The following is a 19,991-nucleotide window of genomic DNA, read 5'->3' on the forward strand; positions in this document are numbered from 1 at the left end:
ATTTTACTAGATTCTTTACACGATCCATAAAATTTTTATTCAATTATTTTAATTTTAGAGCATTTACCGTAAATTATAAAAAGAAATATAAATCTTGTGCATTTCATGCCGAATTGCATAGTTTCATTGCTCGTCTTCCATTTGAATTTAAATTTTAAATTCAAATTTAAATGTATTTGAATGCATTTCTTTCTCTCTTTCTCTCTTTCTCTCCTTTTGGCCCGGCCCAACACCTCCCTTCCCTCCTTTTCTTTTACTCCCGCACGGCCCAGCCTAGCTGGCCTTTTCTTTTTACTTTCCTCCCCGAGCGGCCCAGCCCAGCAGCTGCTCTTTTCCTCCCCGCGCGGCCCAGCAGCCCGGCTCCCTCCTCCTCTCCTCTCCCGCTGACAGGCAGGGCCCGCCTGTCGGGGTCGTCCCCGACCTTGAGCCAGACTCGGGCTCGAGCCCAAGTCTGGCCACGGCACGGCACGGAAGCCGCCCGTTCGCTGCCCGGGCCCGCACGTCGAGGCTTCCCGCGGCCACCCTATAAAGCCGTCGCCTCGTGCCTTAGGCTCCGCAAATCCCACAGCCGCCGCCTTTTGCCTCGCAACCCTAGCCGCGCCACCGCCTTCACCGCCAAGCTCGGGGACGCTGCAGTCTCGCCACTCCGCCGCCGCTCCATCGCCCCCGCCCACTGCCGAAGCTCCACATGGAGGTGGGCTTCGTCACCGGCCTTTTTTCCCTCTGTGTCCTCTCCTTCTCGCGTGCGCAACGTCTCGCCGGAGCTCCGTGACCGCGCCTCACCGTCGTCCGCTTTCCCCTGCCCCGGCGACTCTTCCCAACCCCCTAAACGCATTCCCCTCCTCGCTCTCTTTTTTCCACGCCAAACCCGAGTCGGAACCGTGGCCACAATCAGGTTTACGCGATTTTCTGACGAGCCGCCGCCGCAAGACCTCACCGCCGGCGTCCAGCGCTGCCGTGCCGCAGCCGCTAGCCGTTCCCCGCCATCCGATCAAGATCCGACGGTCTAAATTAGATCTAGACCAGGGTCAAATAAACCGATACCGGTCAACCCTAGGGCATTTTGCACATAAGCCCCGGAGTTTTATCGAAATCAACCCGCAGTCCACAGAAATTCAAAAAAATTCACGAATAGATCCTTTTTTTCTTCTGTTTAAGCCTCTATCCTCTTCTAAAATAGAACCCACAGTCCATAGCCCCTCTATTTTTAAATCTAACCCCTGCATTTAAGGTTTAATTATGTTTTACCCTTAGTTTCTTTGTTCAGAGCCCTTCTAGATACAAATCTTTTATAAAGAAGCCCCTGGATCATGTTTTAGCCATAACTTCTTTGTTTTAACTCCGTTTTCATCTATTCTTACGCTCACGCGACCCTTGCGACGTATACAGTAGCTTCATAACATTGCTTTGCTCTGTTTATATTGTTTGATGTACTGTTTCTTATTTATTATACTTGTTTATTTGTATGTACTTGTGTGTACGATAGACGATGCGCAGTTCGAGGGTCCGCAAGAGCCAGGTTGTGAAGACGTTCCTGAGCAGCAGCAGCACTTTGACGAAGGCAAGTGGTCCTTGATCAAATTCCGGTCCTAATAATTTTCTAAATACGCATATTTACTTTATATGCATGCATGTGTCTATAATATGATGGATCCCAAACTAAGGATGTGTCTATTTTCTTTTAAACTTTCTTAATTAAACCTAGGTTGTTATATTCATGTTGTAGCTACGCTAGTTGCTTTTACTTAGACTTTGGTTGGATAACCTGAAAATCACGATACACTGGTTTTACTCATGTTCTGGAATACATTTATGGTCATAATTAAGATCATTATATTAATTGGAACATGGAGAACCACCTAGGAAAATAATGCAACAACAATACTACATGGCTCTGGTCTTGACTAATTAATTAGAAACTTTAGCTTATGTCAATCTTACCGAAAGGGCAAGAGGGGTTGTATCGTCGGGGTATAGCTCGGTCCTCTTGAGGGTATGATATGATCCTGGTTAAGGTGTCTGCCTCATTAGGGAGAGTTATGACCGCTTTGACTTGAAATCTTAGCGGATTACCATAAGTTAGGGAATCTTTGTAAAAGCCTCGTAGTGAATCTCTGCCACTCACCTTGGAAGTGTTTAAGGGCCTTGCAAACCCGGGCATTAAGGGAAACACGAATTGTGGGTAAAGTGTACAACCTCTGCAGAGTAAAAACTGATATATCAGTCGTGCTCACGGTTACGAGCGGCTTGGACCCTCACATGATAATTGAACTTAAAGATGATCTAAATTGATGTTCTTTATTTATGCTGTTTCTTATCTATTTTATTTATTTAAGGGTTGGTATATACTTACATTTAGCTAATGCTTGCTAAATAAAATTGGATCAACTAAAAATGCTTATCGTAGTCAAACCACGTCAGCTTATCCTTGATTTTGGTCTTGCATGTCATATAATTTACTCTACTTGCTGAGTACCAACCATAAGTGTACTCATGCTTGCTTTATTAAAATCAATGCTGCTCAAAATAAGATAATTGTCCGGAGTTCCTTGAAGATCTTGAGAAGTTCTAGGCGTATGTCTCCCAGTTATCTGCTTGTGAAGTTGAAGTCCGCTGCTAGATTTTAAACGTTTATTTATTCGCTTAAGACTTTCGGTCATGTAATAAAGTACTATAATACTCTCTTTTGTTATGACATTGTTCGGGTATACACTTGTATCTTCTATCATATGTGTGGAACTTGATCCTGACGCACATATGAGATGCATTCGGTTCCTTTCCAAAACCGGGTGAGACAGAAGTGGTATCAGAGCAGTGTTGACTATAGGACGTTAGCTTAGTTAGTAATGGTTAAATTTTAAGTCTTATCTTGCTTAGTAACCTAGCTTCTGCTTGCTCGCTTCCGAAAATTGCTTATTTCTTGATTATATCACTATTATCTCATCATTGACTTCATGCTTGCCTCTCAAGTGTGTTGATATTTTCCAAACTTTTTCTTACTTTAAAGTCACCTATAGCATTTTCTAAATATCCTCTATCTTACGTTGTCCTCACTTTTGCTACAGATGGCTAGAACCAGGCAAACCGCCCGCAAGAGCATCCGTGGACCGCCTCATCCGATCCATCATCCTTAGGAAGTGCCCAATAAGGAAGAGCCCGAGCAGCCGGAGGACTTACCCGAGTTCGTGGAGATTGAGGACGATGATGATGATGACTACAGCTACTATGAAGGAGACTGGGTGGACACTGACAACAAGGAGGAGCTTATGGAGCTGCCTGAGGACCACCCTGACGCTGCACACGATAGCAATGAGGACGCTACAGGAGGAGACGGTGCCGATCTAGGTCCCGCAGGAAGAGACAATGCTGAAGATGGTGATGATGACCCAGCTGCATCCAATGGCGGTGACGAGGATCCAGATGATGATCTAGAGCCAACCAACGCAGCTGACCAATCGCCACCAGAGCCCCATTATGAGAAGCAAATACATCGCCTGGACTTTGCTGAAGGTCCATTCCCAGCACATCTCTGGAGGGCCATGCAGAGAATCAGCTTCCCACTAATGCCATGTTATGAAGCTTGCTTGTACAAGAATGCTCAGCAGGAGGAGGAGTGGTTAGTGGCAGTGGTGATCAGTGTTCCGGATGAGAGGTATGGCAGACGGATGGAGTACTACAAGCACTTTGATGACATGCCAGGAGGACTTTGGACGCAGGGACCAGTGAAGCTGCTAGAAGAGCTCTCTAATATCTCTGCCATGCTTATCGGGATGAGCTCCAGGGCACCGAGTTTCAACAGTTTCCACACCTCATGAAGGGTGCCACCAGTGCATAGATTCCTGCCCCACCCCCTAGGGAAGGAAGTTTGCTCGTGGACACCATGTAGGAGTTCGTTGCCGCTCTCAGCACTGACTTGGATGTTGCCGGAGCAGAGATCCAGGAGGTCAAGAGGAAGCTGAGGAAGACGATCAGGGAGAAAGCAATTTTGGAAACTCAGTTGAGGAGAGATCAGGAGTTACCCCTAAAGTACGACAGCGACGAGTCCATCGAGTACCTGCCAGAGTCACCTCCCCGCAAGCGCGTTCACTACGGAGAGCCCGGCTACCGCACCCGCTACCGTTAGAGATGTTAGATCTAGAAGTTTAAGTTAGGATTTTCTTTAAGAGTCTTTCTGTAATTGCTAGTTTGAACGGTCTTTATAGTTTGTTTTATCTTAGTTAATGTGCTTGTGTGCTTGGTTTTGTGAGAACAATTTGATTTGGATCTTTGTAATGATTGCGATAAATTATGGAGTGTTGACCACAGTTATATCAAATTTTAATAAAGATAGATACTTTAGTAAAGTTTGGGGTACCTATTCTATTTACTATCTTTATCTTATCCTTGCTCCTGTCCTTTTTCCATGATTAATCTCATGAGTCTCACTTTTCTATCCGATCAGGTGGTGAACACCAGGTCCGGATCAGGGGCTGATGAGCCTGTAGTACCATGTCAGTAGAGTCAACAGCACCAGGCACCACCAGTAGGGATGGAGCAGTTTCTCACCGCCCATACTCAGCTGCTTACCAACATGGCGAACATTATCGCCAACATGCAGGCTCAGATGAACTAAGCTCCACCACCGCCAACTAGAGACAGGCACAGGGAATTCATGAGCCACAAACCTCCCTTATTTTCTTACTCACCTGATCCTCTGCAAGCTGATGACTGGATCAAGACGGTGGAGAAGATGCTAAACATCATCCAACAGGGAGAAGGTCCTTTATGCTTCAGGCAGACTGGAAGGAACCGCCGTAGATTGGTGGGATGCTTACACCGGAGCTCATGATGCCCCCAACACCATCACCTAGTAGGAGTTCAAGAACATGTTCAGTGAGCAACACATACCCAAAGGTCTGATGAAGCTCAAGAAGCAAGAGTTCCTTGCGCTGAAATAGGGAGCAATATCTGTGAGTGAGTACCGGGACAAGTTCATCTAGCTGTCTCACTACGCCCCCGAAGATGTAGCAGATGACGAAGAGAAACAGAATCACTTCAGGGATGGTGATTGGTCCTATCAAGTATCAGCTGATGGTGCACACTTTTGAAAACTTTCAGAAGATGGTGGACAATGCCATCATGGTGGAGCATGCTCACAAGGAGATGGGTGAGCAGAAGAGGAAGTTTGAGTCATCAGGGCAGTTCAGCAACAACTCACGCCCTCATTTTGCGCCTCCGCAAGGGACACCTTTTTGCACTGGAGGACAGAGTGTTAGCTACGTGCAAAATCAATACCAGCATCCCAACCAACAGAACCAGCAGCAGCAAGCTCAGCGTACTGGTCAGTCAGCGCAATGTCCCAATTTTCTGCAGAATCGCCAGAACACCCCTACTGGAATACCTATGAGAAACAGCACCCCTGCTCCCACCGGTGGAAATGTGTGCTTCAGATGTGGTGAGGCGGGACACTACGACAATCGTTGCCCCAAGGAAAATGCCCAGAATACTCCAGGTCAATTCAACAACAGTCGATAGAGGCAGACTCCACAGCAGCAACAGCCCAGAAACAACAACCAGACACCGCAAAACAACAAGGGTTAGCAGAAATACGTCCGCGGGCGTGTGAATCATGTGGCCGTAGAGACCGCTCAGGAGGCTTAGGACGTTGTGTTCGGTATGTTCCTAGTCAACTCAGCCCCTACATCAGTTTTATTTGATTCTGGAGCATCGAATTCCTTTATTTCTGCTTAGTTTGTCGCAAGACATGGCATTCCCGTGCATTCTATGTCAAACCACATGCTAGTTAGTTCGCCTGGAGAAATATGAAGGCCATGTATCAGTGCCTTGGTGTCAGTTTCAAAATTGTGGGCAGGGATTTCGTGCAAATTTCATAGTACTGGATTCTAAGGAAATAGACATCATACTCGGAATGGGATGGCTAAGCAAGGTTGACACAGTTATTCAGTGTGCCAAAAGATCAGTGATCCTCACGAGCCCAGAAGGTGAATGATTTGAGTTCGTTGCAACACTTCCGTCGGCAGCAGACTGTGCAGTAAATCAACTGAAGGCAGATTTAATTGAGGACATCAGAGTGGTGTGTGAGTACCCAGACGTCTTCCCCGAAGATTTGCCAGGTATGCCACCTGAACGCGACATTGAATTCCTCATAGATCTTTTACCTGGTACTGCACCTATTGCTAAGAGACCATATAGAATGTCAGTTGGTGAATTAGAGGAACTCAAGAAACAGCTAAAAGAATTGCTAGATAAGGAGTTCATTCATCCTAGTTCTTCACCTTGGGAAGCACCTGTGATATTCGTTGAAAAGAAAGATGGTACACAGAGGATGTGTGTTGATTATAGAGCTTCGAATGAGGTTACCATCAAGAACAAGCATCCGTTGCCTCGTATAGAAGACCTGTTTGATCAGTTGAAGGGAGCCAGAGTATTCTCTAAGATTGATTTGAGATTAGGATATCATCAGCTTAGGATACGACCCTCAGATATTGCCAAGACAGCTTTCACTACCAGATACGGACTTTATGAATATACAGTAATGTTATTTGGGTTGACTAATGCTCCAGCTTATTTCATGTATCTGATGAATAAAGTGTTCATGGAGTATCTTGACAAGTTCATGGTGGTGTTCATCGATGATATTTTGGTTTACACCAGGAATGAGGAGGAACACGAGGAACATTTGAGGCTTGTTCTGTAGAAACTTAGAGAAAATCAGTTGTATGCCAAGTTCAGCAAGTGTGAATTCTGGTTAAAAGAGGTCTTGTTCCTTGGTCATGTTATCACAGGCGAAGGTATTGCAGTGGATCCAGGGAAGGTTAGAGATGTGTTGAATTGGGAACCACCAACAATAGTGTCAGAGATCCGGAGTTTCCTAGGACTCACAGGATATTAATGGAGGTTTATAAAAGGCTTCTCTAAGATAGTGAAATCCCTTACATCACTACTAGAGAAACAAAAGAAGTTTATATGATCAGAGGCATGTCAGAATAGCTTTGATGAGTTGAGAAAAAACTTGACTACCTGTTATCGCCATAATTTGGCTGGGACAAGGAATGGGCCGAGAGCAACATGGGCTGAAGGAAATCATCGTAATGGTTTGCGAATCAGCTTCTGTGCGAACATGTCAAGGGCCGGGAAGGCCACGTTGTCGGGTTTTATCCGGCTGCCCACCGAGGGGTATACCCAAGGTGGTAGGTTTTGGGTTGGGATGCGCCGAGATCAGGAACTCGAAAGTGCAGACAACACAAGATTTAGACAGGTTCAGGCCACAATATGCGTAATGCCCTACGTCCTGTATGATGGTTTGTATTGCCTTAATGTTGATCTGGTGATCTTGGTTTTGAGGGGGTCCCTGCCCGCCCTTATATATCCGGGGGGACAGGGTTACATGAATCCTAGCCTGATACTAGCTCAGGAACCGTACTCAAGTACAACTCGAGTAGTTTCCTTCTGTATCGACTAGTTCTACTCCGCATGCGGGTAGAATAAAACATAAATAAGGTACAGGACACGTCCTATCCCCTAGCCCAATATGGACTTCTTGATGTACATAGTCCCGTGGCCCCAGGTCTGACAAGCCCCCGAGCTCTTCGTAGCTGAGTACTACAGGCTCTTCGAGTACTTCTAAAGCAGTCCTCGACTTCTTTCGAAGCTCCGTCTTGAAATTTCTCTTCGAGTACTCTTCTGACTACATCGAAGCTATGAGGTGCTCATACCCCGAATTCTTTCTTTTGTATGGGGTGCGATGAATAATCGCACTCCATATAGAGTAGCTCCCGAGCCTCAGGTTGAATCGAAGAATCAAGCTGAGGGTCAAACTAGTCTTGAGTCTTTTCTTCTTATCCTTTGAGTACTTTCGAAAAATAAGTAGTCGATGCCACGTGTCTCACAGCCCCCGAGCCTTGAATCCAAATCTCACAAATTTTGGAAAAAAGGATCCCAAAAGTCATGGCAAAAATGTTCCCTGTTGAGAAAATATAGTTCAAGATGATGTAATTGGCAGAAATTAAACTCGAAATTCGAAAAACCTCTTTTTTCGGGACAATTAACCCTGAAAAAATGGTTAATCAAATAACTGCCCAAAAAATCCACCAAAAAAATCAGTGATGGCAGTGATCTTTTCAGGGTTGGCCTCGATCCCCCGGTTACTCACGATGAACCCGAGCAATTTACCTGAAGGAATGCTGACAACACACTTGGTCGGATTGAGCTTCCATCGGTATTTCCGTAGGCTGGCGAAAGTTTCCTCCAGATCTGCGATCAGGCCCTCGGGACTTCTGGTCTTCACGACCACGTCGTCCACGTAGGCTTCCACATTCCGGTGTAACTGATCAGCGAAGCACATCTGGATTGCACGCTGATAGGTAGCGCCTGCGTTTTTCAACCCGAAGGACATCATCTTGTAGGCATAAGTCCCAAACGGGGTGATGAACGCGGTCTTGATTTGGTCTTCCTCCTTGAGAGCAATCTGATGGTACCCTGAATAACAATCAAGGAAACTTAGCAGTACGCAACCTGCGGTTGAGTCGACTACCTGATCGATGCGAGGGAGCCCAAAGTGATCCTTCGGGCAATGCTTGTTGAGATCGGTATAATCGACACACATTCTCCATTCTTTATTCTTTTTCAATACAAGAATAGGGTTAGCTACCCACTCTGGATGGATTACTTCTTTAATGAATCCAGCCGTGAGGAGTTTAGCTATTTCCCATTTGATAGCCTCCCGTTTATCAGGGGCAAAACAACGAAGTCGTTGCTTCTTTGGTACAGCTTGTGGATACACATTAATACTATGCTCGATCAGCTCCTTGGGCACCCCTGGCATATCCGATGGTTTCCATGCGAATATGTCTCGGTTAGCCCGCAGGAAACTGACGAGCGCGAGTTCTTATTTGTCACCCAAGCCCGCGCCGATGATGGCTGTCTTGGATGAGTCGCCTTCTTGGAGCTGGATCGACTTGAGAGCCACATCACCTGTCGACTTGACGCCTGATTGGCTCGCCTTCTTCATCGGGATATCCAGCTCGGCTTGAGAAAGTTGCTGTGCGGCCGCGAGTACTTCTCCGGAAGCATCTGGCATGCGGGAAGTCGATGCATACTGGATGGCCTCTTGGTTGCAATCATAGGACTTCTTCAAGTCACCTCGGAGCGTGAGCACGCCGCTGCGTCCTAGCATCTTGAGAAGTAAGTAGACGTAATGCGGCACCGCCATAAACTTAGCGAGCGCCGGCCTCCCCAGTATAGCGTGGTAGGAAGATTCGAAGTTGGCCACCTCGAACTTGATGAACTCGGTTCGGTAATTCTCCCTCGTCCTGAAAGTGACTGGGAGAACGACTGTTCCAAGCGGGTGCGCGGCATTGCCAGGGACAATACCGTAAAAAGGAGCCTTGCTCAGAGCAAGCATGTTGGTCAGGTCCAGACCCATCTTCTTCAGCGTACTGGCGAAGATAAGATTAAGTCCGCTCCCGCCATCGATGAGAACCCGAGTGAGCTTAACTTCTGCGACCACGGGATCCAGCACCAGTGGAAACTTCCGAGGCTCGGAAAAGCTGGTCCACTGGTCAGTACGGGAAAATGATATGGGGACCTCCGACCATCGGAGTGGTCATGGTACCGCCGGCTCGATGGATAGAATTTCCAGTAGCAGCAACTTCTGGTCTCGCTTGGAATAGAAATCTTCATCACCACCAAAGATAACATTGATGGTCTTGGAGGCATCCTAGAACTTGGCTGTCTCAGATTTATCTTCTTGGTCCTCATCTTCGGGCTCTTTTCCCGTCGACTTGTTCTTCTTGCCGTTTCCAGGGGAGCCAAAGGTGCGCTTGAGCTGAAAGCAGTCGATCGCTGCGTGTTTGGAGTTGACGCACCATGGGCACTTCTTCTGTAGGAGTTTTTCAAACTGCTCCTGCGTGGTCGACTTCTTGCCCCGCGGAGGACGTTCCACAGCCACGACGAGATTGTCTGGCTGCATTTTCGGGAAGAACCCGAAAAGTCCCGCTGGCCTTTGTAAGCTCGGTTGTCGTTGTTGCGCTTCTGGTTGAGGTCGGGGCGTCTTGGAAACCTCTCGCGCATCTTTTCTTCTTGTTCGGACCAGGCGTGCATCATGTCACGTAGTCCTGCAACCGTCTTCGGCCTGTTACGCCCAAAATCACGATATATACCTGGGTCCATTAGGCCGTTGTAGAAGCAGTCGATGATGTCCTCCTCCGTGATGTTGGTGATGATGGCCCGCACATCGAAGAAACAGCGGGTGTAGGACTGGAGGAGTTCGTTACGCTCCTGCTTGCACTGGGCGAGGTCGTGCCGGGTTCCTGCATGGGTTATCGCCCCCTGAAAGTTGTCGATGAAAACCTTCTTGAGGCCCTCCCAGGAGTCGATGGAGTCGTTGGGGAGGCTTTCCAGCCAGGTCAGCGGTGCAGGCTCCAAAGCCATCGGAAAATAGACGACTTTGGTAGTGTCAGAGCCGCCGGCCACCTCAATGGCAGTGGAGTAACAGCGGAGCCATTGTTGGGGGGCCTGCTTACCGTCATATTTGGTGATGCCGATCGGCTTGAAACCCTCCGGGTACTTGTAGCTGTTGAATCTCGTAGTGAACGCAAGAAAACGATCGCTGCAGTCAGCATCGTCCCACTCAGCTACCTCGCATTCCCGTCGCCTCGAATCGGTGACGAACCGGACGTCGCGCCCGTCATTGATCTTCTGGTGAAGGTCTGGTTGTTGACGTGGGCGGTTGGGCTACCTCAGGTTGTTCGCCGGAGGTGGCTGCCGCCTCCCTCCGGTGACCTGACTCCCACCCGCACCATCGTTGTTATTGCTACGTTGGGGTCGCGGGCGATCGCCTGTTGGTCGACTTGGGGCCTGGCTCCGGCTGTCTCCGACGCGCTCGTCCCCGACGAGCGATGCCGGGGCCTGCTGGTCCAGTTGGATCCATGCCCATTGGGCGTTGTGAGCGCTTGTCGAGCGGTGGGATCATTACTTCGCTCGAGTAGCACTGTTACCCGAGCGATGTTGGCCACAGGAGTCCTGAAGCCTCGTTCATTTGCGGCAGCGAATTCAGCGTCGAGTTCGCGCTGCGCAGAACGTATGCGCTCGTTGGCCCGCCTTCTACGAACCGCACGAGCTCTGTTCCTGGCTTGCCGCGCGTCGTGCTCGGCACCGTTCTCGTCGACAGCATCGGCAGTGTCTTCATCTTTTGATATCCCATCAAGTGCGCCGATGGGGATGAGGGCATCGTCGTCCCCCTCCTCCGCCATCAGCACCTGGCGGGTTGCGAGTTCTTCAGAGGAGGCTTCGACTAGTTCAGTCGAGCCCTCGGTGATGGTAGCCAACGCCCTGCCCTCCTGAAAAGGCAAAGGTTCAAGGTGGGCTACCAAGCGATCTTCATGTCCGAGTAGATCAGACAGATCCATCCCCTTCCAATGAACGATTCGTCCTTCGGAGGTGGTGGTGATCATCAGCCCACGAGTGGCCAGGTGATCCTCAGCCCCCCAACATGCGGTGGCATCGGAACCCCCAGCCTGGAGCAGAGAGTCCAAGTCCTTCTCCAACGTGGAGAAAGGAACAGTAGTGACAGATTCTGCCTCGGTTTCCCTGGCAGAATCAAAAAACGGCAACTCGTCAAGATTATCGACAAAGTCATCGAGCCTCGCGGCGAGTGTTTTTAGCTTGATGGTGTCGTCGATGATGTACCGACGGAATCCGCCTGTGCCGTTGGCAACGCAGACCCATGAGCCAAAAACAAAAGTTGTGCCCTCAGGGAGCACGGGTCTGGGGAACTTGAAAAGAGCCATCGAGTTCTCCAGCGGATCTCTGATGCGCCCCCCTACCTGGCGCGCCAGCTGTCGGGTTTTATCCGGCTGCCCATCGAGGGGTATACCCAAGGTGGTAGGTTTTGGGTTGGGATGCGCCGAGATCAGAAACTCGAAGGTGCAGACAACACAAGATTTAGACAGGTTCAGGCCGCAATATGCGTAATGCCCTACATCCTGTATGATGGTTTGTATTGCCTTGATGTTGATCTGGTGATCTTAGTTTTGAGGGGGTCCCTGCCCGCCCTTATATATCCGGGGGGACAGGGTTACATGAATCCTAGCCTGATACTAGCTCAGGAACCGTACTCAAGTACAACTCGAGTAGTTTCCTTCTGTATCGACTAGTTCTACTCCGCATGCGGGTAGAATACAACATAAATAAGGTACAGGACACGTCCTATCCCCTAGCCCAATATGGACTCCTTGATGTACATAGCCCCGTGGCCCCGGGTCTGACACGCGTATCTAATAACGATAGTTTAAATACAGTAAGTTAGAGATTGTGTCGTAATCAGCTAGGGTTAGTTAGAAAAGATCAAGTCCCCGGACTATAAGTATGTATCGTGAGATTCAATAAAACAATCAATCAAACATCCAAAACAAACTCTCGGCGCATCGCCACCCCTTCTCCAGGAGTTTTCTCCAGGTAATTGACATGCTGCTCCGGCCATGTTCCGCATGGTCGGGGCAGCATTGCGTTTATCTGTTTACCTTTGTGTTACTTGTACTGAAGCGTTTTTGATGGCGAGTAACACTAGATATCTTAAGCGATTATGATGCTGCATTGGTTTCGTATAATAGATCTATGTTCCTTGCTGCTCATAATCGTTTAGCTGTCCTTGTGCGTGATCCCAGGTGCGAGGGCAGCACCTTGCTCTGTTTTTGCTTAGTAGATCTAATTTGTTATGGTAGTTCTTTGTTCTACGAGGAATTGGTTTAATGTCCGTATGATTAGGCCCTTCAAACGGGTTGAATGTTCCGGCTGCATGTTTGATGCATTATGGTAACCTAACGAGGGATTGTTCCGGGAATCGACTTGTTAGTTGGTTTTTAGGCCTCATTTTGGGTTAGCATGTTGCTATCTTTCATGTTTATTAGGCTTAACTACGCGTAGGTTGTTCCGATTGTACGGTGAAAACCTTTACTGTCGTGGATTGGATTAGCTTGGTAATCACAGAGCATGCTTTTATCTTTCTCTATCGGATTCATACAAGACATTTACATATTAGTAGATCCGACCTATTAAGCATGGCAATCGGCTTCTTGTAGCCAATTCTGAGAAGTACCCGAAGGTCCAACTTGGCACGAAGATAGGTTCAACCTAGTACAGAGACTCTGTCGGCTTCTTTAGCTGATCTCGGGGGTCGTGTGTGAGAGCCGATCATGGCTTGGACTAATGTTTGATATGGCTGTGCATGCAGAAGAATAGCTGACAAGAATCTCTACACCTTCCTGATCAGGTATAGGTCAGGTGGCACGCCTAGCACTTCACCAAGCCAGGGCGTGTGCCGGACTTCTGGGCCGTTGACCGAGGGACCGGGACCTACCAGCAGTCCCGGAAGCCTCCCGGCTCCTCGTGTCGCCTGTCGCTGCTCGCAGGTGGGTTTTGACCGACAACACATTCTGGCACGCCCGGTGGGACCATCATCTACTACTTCATCGACATCATCGACTACCTCAGCGACTCCATCGACTACTTCATCGTCTACATCGACTGCTTCATTGATTACTTCGACTACGTCGACTATAATCGGCTATGTCATCTTCTTCGGCTTCATTAATTCCCATCATCAAGATGCCAAACGAGAACCCGACTTATGAAGAGTTGTCTGATGAACACAAGCAGAAGTACGATGAAATAAAAGCTGCTTTTGAAGCCAATCTCATCAGCTCGTTTGAAAGGACCCGTCACCACGGCATCAGGTGGAAGGGATTTTCATCTGAAGGAGCACTCGACGAAGTGGATCTATCTACTCCCATGGAAGAACGCACGCGAGCCCTTCGTCAGGAAGTTAACTACATAGTGGCTCATTCATTGCATCGACATTCTGAGAGTCTGGTGAACACCCTTGAGCACGTCGCGGTACGTGTGGTGCAGGAGATCATGAAGCACCAGTACTCTCCAACAGGACCTGCTTTGGGAAGTCACAAAGGGAAGTTGCCTTTTCAAGCCAGGCCGCTAGTGCCTTATACGGTTGCAGCTCCAGAGCAACATGGTTCTCCGGCTTACGTCATGTATAAGATGGGAGGTGATCCTGCTGATCACCAATTCTTCAGTGAGCCCCCAAAGGAAGTACCACATGGGTATGTCTGCGCGTACATACCAAATGGTGGTAGCCCGGCGCAACCTGCTCAGAGAACAGCTGACTACTTATGCGACGAGGCCGAGTCATGAAGGTATGCACTCGGCCCCAGGAATTCATAATGTGGATCAAATTAGTGCATAGAGCATGTGAGCCGATATCTGGCGCAGTTGGGAATGATTTCGGTGTCAGATCCATTGCGGGTGAGGCTTTTCTCGCAATCTCTTACAGGGCCAGCTTTTGGATGGTACACATCATTGGGTCCTGATTCTATCCGCACCTTGAAGCAGCTAGAGACGCAATTCCATATACAATATCATTCAGAAGTTGCAGAAGCTGGGATTGCTGATTTGGCATAGGTCCGCTAGAAGCGAGGAGAGACTGTGGCGGAATACATCCAGCGATTCAGGGAAGTCAAGAACCGGTGCTACTCGACTAGGATTTCAGAGAAAGAGGCAGTAGAGCTGGCATCTGTGGGATTAGTAAAACTGATCAGAGATCTGGTTTTTCAGCTGGAGTTCAATTCTTTGGCACATCTGGTACAAAAGATGATAGTATATGAGCAACGCCACCTAGAATTGTACCAAGACAAGTTCAAGCATCAAGTAGTCGTGGTTGATGCTGAAGATTCTGAAGACTCTGGGGATGATCGAGAGATAGCAGTTGTGGAGTGGGCACGGGGGGCAAAACCCGTGTGCTGCAAATGGGTAAAACAACAGGGGCCTTCAAAAGGATTTGATTTTGATGTGAGCAAAGTCGAGCAAATATTTGATTTGCTTTTGAAAGAAAAGCAATTGAAGTTCCCTGAAGGTTATAAGATCCCAACAACTCAGGAACTCCAGGGAAGATCATACTGCAAATGGCATAATTCTTTCACTCATGGTACCGGTGCTGCAAGGAGCTCCGGCGACAGATACAATCGGCCATTGAGCAAGGCCGATTAATCTTGGGGCAGTATGCCATGAAGGTTGATACTCAGCCGTTTCCAAATGTAAATATGGTGGAAGGGTACGACCGATCAACGCATCGGCAGCTTGATTTTGTGGCAGAACCAACCTGAATTATACCGGCTCAAGTACGTGAGTCCATTCCTGAGGGCTCCAACGTGCTTCAAACGGTATAATCCCTTGGCCTGTCGGGTAACGTCCCGATAAACCACCGATACACAGGATCAAATAAGGTTACCTCACACGACGGTGAGTCCAGAGATACATTCACCATCACATTTTACATCATAGAGAATTACATAATAAGGGTTTCCAAAAAGAAGTATGAAGTTTCAAATTTAGAGAAAAGATTACAAACTGTAAAGCTAGGGTTAAAAGCAGCGGAAAACATACGCGAAGAATTACAACACGTCGTCAAGGTGGATGTCATGCTAAGCCCAGACACGACATCACTCGAGATCATCAGTATTGGTCGGGGACGGATCCCATTCCTCGGACCAATCTTCTGGAAAAGCACAGGGCCATGACAAGGAAAGAGTAGGGTCTTCAAAGGCTTTACCTGAAAAACATAAAGCTAGCAAGGCTGAGTATACTAATACTCAGCAAGGCTTACCCGGAATTGGGTATACTTTAGCCCATAACTAGACTTATGAAGGCTTGTAAAAGTTCTGGGTTTAGTTTCAGCTGAAAAAGCAACTAAGAGTAGATCCTTATTTTCAACTTTTAGCTTTCAAGTTCTATGTGATTATCCATTCTAGATAAGCACTTATAACTAAGCAAGCAAGGTAGAGCTCTTTATCTCATCCATCAGTATTGCTTATCATATAGTTGCTCTTCTTACTCTGTGTGATAAAGGGATTAAGCAGTCTCAATCTTCGTGAGAAGCGGACGATTCTGAATCGAATTTAACCTTGCAAGGTAAACCTAACTCACACGCTTGGAACATCCAACGATAGTTCCGAAGCAACCGTTTGCCTTTCATTCCGACTCGTGGACAGGTCCACCACAAGCGACTGCAGGAACATACGCACATCACTCGTGCAGGACATACGTCTGTAGCGCGACTACAAAACCCGTATTCCTGGTTGCCCTTGCAACACGTATTTCCTCAGTCGAACATAAGTAACCAGAAGAAGCAATCGAGTGGTGGGAGGTATGTCCACTCCTCTGGCTGATTGGTTACTAGGCTTACCGCTTACCATATTTTGCGGCATGTGGTTAGTACTTTCAAATGCTTAACCACTGCTAACACACCCCGCGGCCTTATCCAATTCAATAACACAGACGGGGTATCACCTCAACCATGATACCTCACAAAACTCCCGTCCGGCATCCTTATAGTGATAACATGAATGTAAGCATTACAACTCCTATATCGCGCGAGTGACAGGAAATCACCCGACTTCTACCGGCCCTATTAGCATTGCAGCTAGTCGGACTCAAGTACTAGTATTCATCACATTGGTTCCTAGGAGAATGCAACTAGGGTTTCAAGCAATTCCTAAGAACTTAATGCATAGAATACGTAAATAGATATAGATTGCAGTGTAATAAAAATAGTAGGTTATGTCCGGGGCTTGCCTTTACTGGTGGGTCTGAAGTCAGAAATGTTAATATCTTCCGAACTTTGGTTCGGTACTTCAGTTAATTCCATTGGCGACATTTACTTGATCTTCAGGAACATCCTCCGTAGACTTTAGGGAGATCTTGTAGATACCGTTGCCGAAGTAGTCGTATCTACATGCAATGCGACATCACATTCAAATGTGCACACAAAACTATCTTACTTCATAATAAAGTTGCAATCTAACACTCATTTAACACATTATTCACATAACAACCAAAAAGATCTGAACTAAACCTAGACAGAGCTTTAGGGGGACAACCAACTAGAATCGGCTACTCGTTGAAGATCACAATAAAGCCGATTGGAAACAACAGGGTTTAGCTGATGGAAAGGTGTATCGATTTCCTAGGTGATCGATGAAAGCATCGATTATTTTGGTAGAAGGATGATTCCTAAAACAGTTGTGTTCTATTTGAGATGTGCTTAAGGATTATGCTGGGTAACTAGGTGTGGTTGTATCGACTCGATTACGTCAGCACAATTATTGAGTGACGCACAGCCGATGGGAGTGTGGTTGAGGATACATGACCGATAGATATAGATAGCCGATCTCTCAATCGATAAATCGACTGATAGAGGTGTGTGGATAAGGATGGGAAAACTAAAGATTGATCGGCCGTGTTTGACCGATATGGAAAAGCAACCAAAATCGGCTTGTGTGACGCCCTAAAAACTTACCAAAATCAAATCACGCGTTAGAACGTTTCGATTAAAAACCACTCGTCGCCAGACCATAGCCCTAACCCCGACCGTATCGCCATCCCATCCCGCGTCGCTCGGAAGCCTGCCGTTCGCGCGCGGTCACCGCCGCGAATAGCGCCGGCGCAAGTCATTTCTCGCGCAGCGCACGAATCCCGCGCGCGCGTGGCCCATCGGTCGCGGCTGCGGCCGCGATTGGCGCCGACGCGTTTTCTTTTCCCCTCGCTGTTCCCCTCGCGCCGCGCGTTTCCCCGCGTGGCCGACCGGCCGCGGTCACCGCCGCGACCGGCGCCGGCCCTTCTCCCTCCCTCTTTTTCTTTTCTTTCTTTCCCTTTATTTCTTTTTCCCTTTTTCCTTTTCTCTCCTTTTCCTTTCTTTCTTTTCTCCCTCCCCTCCCTTTTCTTCCTCCTCCCTTCCTTCCTGTTTTTCCCCTTTCCCCCTGCTCCCGCGCGCGTGCCCGGCCGCACCAGCCGCGCCGGCCACCGGCCCCCCCCTTCCCCTCGCGCGCGCCTGTGCCCGGCCGCCCGTACCCGCGCGTGCACCACGTGCCGCGCCGCCCGCCGTGCCGCCCGTCGCTGGCGCACGCGCGCGGCCGCACGGCCGCCGTGGCGCACACGCCGCCGCCCGCTGTGCCGCCTCGCCGCCCGCGCCTCCCCTGTGCCGCCTCGCCGCCCGCGCCCCCCTCTGTGCCGCACACCGCCGCCCGGCCCCCCCACGTGCACGGCTGAGCCCCGTCGCAAGCCACGGGCGCCATTAATGGCCGCCCGTGGAGCCACCCGCCGGCCGCCGCCTCCCCCTACCGCCGGCCGCCTATAAATAGGCCCGGCCGCACCCCGGCACCCCCCACAACCTGCCCCGCCACCTGGCCCCTCGCCTCCACCGCCCTAGCGCCGCCACGCCGAGCTCCAGTACCCGCCGCCGCAGCCCGCCGTCGCCCCGCCTCCGCGCGCTACCCCGGCCCGAGGTGAGGCCGGGAACGAGTTCCCCGTGGTCCCCTCTCTCTTTTCCCCCTCTCACCCGAGCCGCCCGGACCCTAGGTGGCCGGAGTTGGCCGCCGGCGCTCCCCCCCCCCCCACTCTCCTCTGTTTCCTGTGAGGGGAGGAAGAAGAAGGAGGCCCTTTTGCGAAAAACCCCCTGGCCTCCCCTGTTTGTTCCAAAGAAACCCCTTTATCCATTCTCTTTTGCAAAAATAGCCCTACCCTTTCCGTTAATTCAAATCAAACCCCTCGGAACATAAACCTAAACATAATCGACACCTTTTAGCATGCTTAGGGTATTTCTAGGATTTACAAATAGGTCCGCACTCTTTCCGGATATTTACGAACAAGCCCTCGAACCCCCGTTTGAGCCCTGAAACCACCTTTAGCGCGTCATTTTATGTGCGAAACGACCTCCGATTGACCTGAAACTTTGCCACGCCCTTTCTAGTATAGTTTTAGCCATGCCATTAAGAAACCACCCAGAGATATTGCCCCTAACTCTGTAACTACATTATTTCCGATTTAAGCCTATCGGTAAAAGCTTTTAGTTCTTTCGCTTGATTGTGTGTCTGTTTGTTTGCGTCGTAGGACACGGAGTGAACGACGAGGTCCCTGACCGCGACCAAGCAACTGAGGACCAGTACTGCGACCCCGAACCCGAAGGACAGTGCTCCGATCAGGACTTCCCGCAAGGGTTTGACGATGGCAAGTTCAATTCCGCCCTTTGATGCATGTTTCTGTCCTAGTTTTTATAAACACAACCTAGTGGCCTGTTTTATAAAATTGCATGGTTTTGCGTGCTGAAAACATGGTAGGATAGCCACCCTTGTTTGAGATAACCCTACCTTGACCACCTGATTTTATAAAGAAAATGTGTGTGTGAGGGAAGGGATAAAATGCGGTTTTGAAAAGTGAGTTAGACGGGATGGATGGCAATGCGGTGTGAATTGCCGTTGGTGTGCTCGTACCTGTGTGGTTGAGCTAGGAAGGGAGATATCCATCTTGTCACCTCTAAGGACCGAGTTGATGTGACATCTCACCTAGCTTCTTGTCGTGCGAACCACTTGACCGTTGTATGGGCAACGGCTTAGCATAAATCCCACTAGTTAGTCTGATAGCCACCAGGCGAGCTGAGAGCAACGGGTGATCGAGGAGAAGGGATAAGATCTGTGTGACTTATGCCCCGGTTAAACCTCGGAGATAGGTCGAATGACCCCTTGATGGATCCCGTGGTGGCTAGTCAGGTCTAGCTAAGGTGGGTAATGGCTTTGTTGGGATCTGCACCGGCACTAAGGTGTTCGTGCTGTGGTACCCCACCTGTGGGTAAAGTTGCACACCTCTGCAGAGTTAAAATCTATTCGAATAGCCGTGCCCACGGTATTGGGCAGGTTACGGTGTGGTCACATAACTAGTGTTTATCTCTGGGAATGGATGGGCTGGTGTGAGTTGTTTGGAAAGTGTCCGGCAGTTGTGCCGTGTGCTACGGCGGACGGGGAGTCCGGTAGCAGTTTAAAACTTGGATCCTGTGTGGATCAAAATCGTGTGTTTTTGGTGCCAGAAAACTCGTTTTGGAAATCGTTTTCAAACGAACCCTTGCATACAGTTGAGTTTTTCACAAATGAACC

Source organism: Panicum hallii, chromosome 1 (genome assembly GCF_002211085.1).
Source record: "Panicum hallii strain FIL2 chromosome 1, PHallii_v3.1, whole genome shotgun sequence".
Lineage (NCBI taxonomy): Eukaryota > Viridiplantae > Streptophyta > Magnoliopsida > Poales > Poaceae > Panicum > Panicum hallii.